The sequence below is a fragment of the Sapajus apella genome, unplaced genomic scaffold (assembly GCF_009761245.1).
Source record: "Sapajus apella isolate SASKATOON/1434 unplaced genomic scaffold, GSC_monkey_1.0 scaffold18, whole genome shotgun sequence".
NCBI classification, from domain to species: Eukaryota; Metazoa; Chordata; class Mammalia; order Primates; family Cebidae; genus Sapajus; species Sapajus apella.
This window is the reverse complement of record NW_022436958.1, coordinates 6,807,395-6,813,981: the sequence shown is the minus strand read 5'-3', so window position 1 is coordinate 6,813,981 and position 6,587 is coordinate 6,807,395. Positions and strand designations below refer to the sequence as shown.

Here is a 6,587-nt window from a genome sequence, read left to right as displayed (position 1 = left end):
GGCGGCACTTCTGTTCTGTTCCCAAACCCACTTCTTGTGTGTCCACCTACTTAATTCCCTTAGTACGAAATGACGAACCTTGGGTATTTACCCTAGCCAACAATGTAGCTTCAATTGTATCTGTTATCTTCTACTCATAATGTTAATAAATGGTAATCAATGTGTAATATTATTCATCACATTGAAGAACCACATAATAAAAAACACTATCACTTCAATAGTTCTGAAGAATAAATATCACACTTTTTAATTAAAAACTCAGAAAAATAGTGATAGAAAGAAGCATCCCTACAGAATGTGCCTATATTCTTGAGAACTATACCAAGTGTTATATTTAATTGAAGGCATTTAAATACATTTTATTTAAAAACAAAAGAATGCCTATTTTCATCAATAGTGTTTTGTGCAGTTATCAAAACTATTAGAGAAGAAGAAAAAAAAAGTTTGAGATATGAGAGTGATATGGTTTGACTGGGCCCTCATCTAACTCTCATCTTGAACTGCAGTTCTCATAATTTCCACGTGTTGTGGGAAAGACCGGTGGGAGATAATTGAATCACAAGGCCAGTTTCTTACTTCTGTTCTCATGGGACTGAATAAGTCTCACGTGATGTGATGGTTTTATAGGGGGAAACCCCTTTATCTTGGTTTTCATTCTCACTCACCTGCTGCTAATGTCAGATATGCTCTTCACCTTCCGCCATTATTGTGAAGCTTCCCTGCCACTTGGAACTGGGAGCCCATTAAACCTCTTTTTCTTTCTAAATTACCCATTCTTGGGTATGTCTTTATCAGCAGTGAGAAAATGAACACGAAAAGGTTGAGGAAAAAATGTCTTCATTTGTTGATTGCATAATTGTCAAAATAAAAGTAAATTCAACAGAAAAAAAAACAATTATTTTAATAAATAAAGTAGTTTGGCAAGATTGTTGCTTAGAAAGTCAGCCTAACCAGATCAATAGTATTTTTTTTCTTTTTTCTTTTTTTCGAGACATAGTTTTGCTCTTGTTGTCCAGGCTGGAGTGCAGTGGTGCGATCTCGGCTCACCACCACCTCCACCTCCTGGATTCAAGTGATTCTCTTGCCTCAGCCTCCGGAGTATCTGGGATTACAGGTGCACGCCATCACCTCTGGCTAATGTTTTGTATTTTTAGTAGAGACAGGGTTTCATCATGTTGGTCAGGCTGGTCTTGAACTCCTGACCTCAGGTGATTCACTCACCTGGGCCTCCCAAAATTCAGGGATTACAGGCATGAGCTACCCACTCAGCCAGATTATTCCTCTTGAAGAGAAATACTATATAAGTATATGTGTGTGTGTGTGTATGTGTGTGTGTGTGTGTGTAGTAAAAAATATATACATGCATGTTTGTTGTATACACACACACACACACACACACACACACACACACACATAATGTTGATTTGGAACATTATGAAATTCTCCCTGCCATGTTTCTGCTACATTTTTTCCTACTATAACATTGAAAATATCTTTTTTAAATTGAATACAGGCAAATTGACAAAACTTCTGTTATGTTTGGTGTTATTGAAGAATTCTTTTCTGACAACTATCAAAACCATAGTTAATTATACCTACTTTTATTAGCTTTAAGGTGATTTCATCCATATTTAGATTTTTAATCTATCTGTAATCCACCTCAACATAGCATATTATGCCACCTCATAGATTATTTTGTTTTATTTTGTTTCTGTTTTTTAATATACAAATTAGTGAGCTAATTTTACTGACATCCTCTCTAAAAAGAATCAGTCACTTCCCCAAGGTTGTTTGTGCCACCTTTACTGTATATCAAGATATTGTATAGAAATGGGTGTTTTACTGAATTCTTTGTTATGTGTGTTAATTGGTCTACTTGTCTGTTCCTATAATATTGTGACTACTACTATAACAATGTAATGTATTTAAAAATTGGCAGCATCTCGCCATCTGTTTTATTTTTCTAAATGGACCTGTTTACCATATATGTATTTTTATATAAATTTAGAATAATTGTATTGTTTTTTAACAATCCAAATGAAAGTTTAAAATGTGGTAAACATATTTTAATTTGGTGTGTGTATATATATATATATATATATATATAAAATAAAATGACTCATGTTAACTTCCAAAGGAAAGAAAGGAAACCTAATAAGATTTGGTAAAGAAGATGACAGGTGATTTACAAGGAATTATAGTTGATGTAAAAGCATATGAAAAAATGCTCAAACTCATTAGTAATCAGAGAAAAGTGAAACTGCAATGGAATACCTCTTTACAATCTCAGTAGGTAAAAATTAGAAAATCAGATAAAAGCAACATTGGCAGAGATGTGGAAAAATAAAAATATAATTATTATCATGGGGAACATAAATGAGAAAAACCATTTTGGAAATAAATCTGTCTATATTTAGGGATCGTAAATGTTTCCTGTGGGGCTTCTGTGCCTGTGAGAAATGAATTCTAGGTGTGTATCCCAAATACGTACTTGTACAGAGCACAAAAGTAATGTGCTGAAAATACTGTTGGAGAATGAATAGAAGATATGTGATTGTGGACACTATGAAATATTTTGCATCATTTAGAAGCAATGAAACTAATTGTACATATAATGTTCAATGTCATTACGACATTTTGACAGCCAATGTTGGTTGCACTGAGGTCCGTGTTAGGAAGTTACTCATAGATTTCCAAAGAAGAGAGCTTTCTATGAGAAAAGAATATGTCTGGTCTGGTGCGGCTGTGCCTAACTTTGACTAACTCATTAGATATGAAGAATCCAATCGTGACCAGGAAACATCATGAAAGCTCTCTTTGGACTGAATCAATTCCAGGAATATTACAGAGCAGTTGGATATGAGAGAATTAAACAATACTAGATGGCCACATGAATGCTTAAGTGCTTTCTTTTTAGAAAATGCAAATTAAAAAAAGATAAAACCTTACATGTACCTTAATCAGATGTCACAAATAACAGTGGATCCTAACAGTTAAATCAGCAGTTACTTCCTTCAGTCCCTCCTTCTCCTCTTCTCTTCCTACCTGTGAATTTTAAAGCTCATCATGTTTCCCTTTTTATACTTACTACTAGAAAGGTTAGAGTTACATGTAAGAACCATTGACTGCCAAAGTCTAGTGTGCATTGTTTTAGCACTATTTATTTATTTATAGAGATTAGGTTTTACTCTGTCACCTAGGATGGAGTGCAGTGGTGTGATCATAGCTCAACGCAGCCTTGACCTTCTGGCTCAAACGATCCTGCTGCTTCAGCCCCCACAGTAGCTAGGACTACAGGCTCGCTCCTCTATGGCTGGATAATGTTTCAATTGTTTTTTGTTTGTTTGCTCTTTTTATTTTTTCCTGCTACGTTACCAAGTGTGGTCTTGAATTCCTGGCCTCAAGTAATCCTTTCATCTTGCCCTTCCAAAGCACTGAGAGTAAAGATGTGAGTCACCATTCAGGGCTAGTTTAACTTTATAACTGAAATTATTACAACAAATTAACTTAGTTTATCCTTGCACCCAGCTTTAAAAAAATCTACTTACTGATTTTTGACATATGTCTTCTTATATTTTACATTTTTATCCAAATTGTTTTAAACCTTTTCTGGAATAAGACACAGCGTAAGTTATGACATAAACAAACAAGGAAATGCATATATATATTAGTATCCAAATTAGAAAACGAAAACCACTTTAAGAATATATAAGACAACAGAGAAGAATTGCTGTAAGGAATTGATGATAGAGGTGATAGAGGCACAGAGAGAATGGTGAAATAACTCAGATAATAGAAATGGTTGAAGTAATTATCATCTGTAGGCAATTGACATAAAGAATGTAGGATGATGTCAAAGTACAGAGGTCAGGATAATGTGACACAGGCTGGAATTCAGTAGGCCTCTCTAGTGGGAGCTAGAGCCATGGGTGGGGGGATGGGGAAGTGGTGGAGTAGCTGAGGCAGGGGGAGGATGAGATATACTCTGGCTTCTCCTGGTTTTCCATAAGCGGATCTCATTGAATCCAGGGAAATTCATCCTGCAGAGCTGAGAGAGACAAAAAAAAAAAAAAAAAAAAGATTTGAGGGCAAATAGCCCAAGATTGTCTCAATCATTTGATAAACAGCTCTTTCAAATTTTCCAGGAGTTATTCATTTTGCCTTGGTCTCTTATACAGAAGTAAACCAATGACAATGAGAAAACAGCCCTAGACATTTGACAGATGACCAGATGAGATGAATTTTCTTCATATTTAGTCTGCCATCTATAGTCTGCCTCAAAAGTAAATCATAAATTATCTCATATGCAATAAGATTCATTTAGTAACGAATTATAAGTTATAAAATAAACACGTTAGTATTTATCAAATACTAAATTTATTCAAATCTTTTTGTCTTTCCCTATCAAGACCAAATGCTGGAAAATCATACTAAAAGAGGAACAGAAGCTACTACATTTAAGGATGCTTTTGTCTGGGTGCAGTGGCACATGCATAAAATCCCATAACTTTGGGAGGCCAAGGTGGGCATATTACTTGAAATCAGGAGTTGGAGACCAGCATGGCCAACATGGTAAAACCCCGTCTCTACTAAAAATACAAATATTAGCCAGGCTTGATGGTGTGTGCCTATAATCCCAGCTATTGGGGAGGCTGAGGCAGAAGAATCACTTGAATCCCAGTGGGTAGGGTGGAGGTTGCAAGGTTGCAGTGAGCCAAGATCTTGCCATTGGACTCCAACCTGAACGACAGAATGAGACTCTGTCTCTAAATAAATAAATAAAAGAAAGAAAGAAAAAAAGCAACAACAACAACAAGAACACTTTTCGCTTGGTGAAATTGTTGCCAATTTTTTTTCTCAAACATCTTATGTGTCAATGTGTACCATTTAGAAATACTTTCCGGGAAGTGTTTGTTCATGGCCTCTTGGCTTCCTGACAGATTATAACCTAGCATGCTGTCACACAGATTGCTGTTTAGGGAACTTTGAATCATGGCTTTATAGCCAACTGGCTTTAAAATGTGCTATTAATATTATATTTAATAATTCTATAGAAAAATATAAAATATTATTGTGTAAATTTGAATATAAAATATGAAAACAAAATTACACAGAACAATAGAAATAAACTATAATCATAAATATTAACATTTTAGCATTTAATTATATTTCCTAATTGAGTTAAAATAATAGATATGGTTTTTCAGGCTGAAAACATTGAAGATGGTAAGGAAAATATTTTTTTAAGTTATAAAAATAGAGAGACGGTTGGGTTTCATTGCTATTTGGGAGGCTGAGGCAGAAGGATTGCTTAGCTTAGGAGTTTGAGACTGCTGTGAGCTATGATTGGGCCACTGCACTCCAGCCTGGGCAACAAAATGAGACCTTGTCTCTAAAATAAAAATAAAAATAGAAATAAAATAGAGAAAAGCTCTTGTGTTATTTCATGAGTTGTTGGTTATTGTTGCTCATAGAAAAACATATGGTTTTTTATTTCCAAATATTTAGACTCTTGTGTAATAATGTCTATGACCTATAAGGTTAAATCTGCATCCAAAAAAAAAAAATCTGCATCCTAAATGCCTTGATTCTTGTAACCTCAGCCTTTTGTTAGCAACTCATGAAGCCTTTCCCCTGAATAGGCCAGCATGCCACCCATCATGTCTCCATCTTGAAGGCATAAATAGAAGCTTTATTAAAATATAAAATATAAATAAACATTATAAGTTCCAGACGAGACAGATTGCTATTCCACAAAAGTCCAGGGATGAACATTAAGCATTTCCCAAAGCCAGAGTAACTCGATGAGCTATTCTTTTCATTCAGAGTTTGCACTGCTAATGTGATTGTGGGAGGGGGGAAGGCAGAAATAGGAGTTTCTGTATTAGTCTGCTCAGGCTGCCATAACAAAATGTCACAGTTGGGGTGGCTTAAACAAAAGGCATTTATGTTTTCAAAGTTATGGAGGCTAGAAGTCCAAGATAAAGATGTCATCATAGTTGGTTTCTATTGAGTTCTTTCTTTCCGGCTTATAGATAGCGTCATTCTCTCTGTGCACTCACATCATCTTTCATGTGTGCATGCATTGTGGAGGCAGCAGGAGAGATGGTGAGGGTGGGGGAAGAGGATTCTTCTTACAGCAACAGGAGTTCTATTGGATTAAGGCCCCACACTTATGCTCTCATTTAACTTTAATTATCTCCTTAAAGGGCTTATCTCCAAATACAGCCACATTGGGGGTAGGGCTTCAACATATGAATTTTGAGGGAACATAATTCATTCCATAGCAGTTTCCAAATTATCAGAACTTAGTGGTGACTGTGAGCCCCTGGTAGAAAAATCTATGATCATTGAGGAGAGTGTGTATCAAATGCAGCCTGACTCAGTGATAAGATTTGAAAGCTGGAGAGGATGAATCATCCTGGTTACATTAGGTCAGCTTTCCTTGAACTCAGGGTAACCTAGCAGCTATCCCTGAGCATTAATCCTGGAGAAAGAGAGAGACCATTAGGTCATGTATTTGTAAAGCCAGACTGAAATATAATAGTTCCAGCACCAAGCAGCCTCCACTACAAAATGTGTCCAAA

The 6,587-nt window shown here is 35.7% G+C and overlaps 1 long non-coding RNA gene across 1 annotated transcript in view; it reads right to left on the bottom strand.

The window, feature by feature from the left end:
* LOC116556925 overlaps nt 1-792 on the bottom strand; it is a 16,844-nt gene extending 16,052 nt beyond the window's left edge. The window contains exon 1 of the long non-coding RNA XR_004271256.1: nt 695-792. This is a non-coding gene — a long non-coding RNA (uncharacterized LOC116556925). The remainder of the gene's footprint in view (nt 1-694) is intronic.
* Nucleotides 793-6,587: the final 5,795 nt, after the last annotated feature.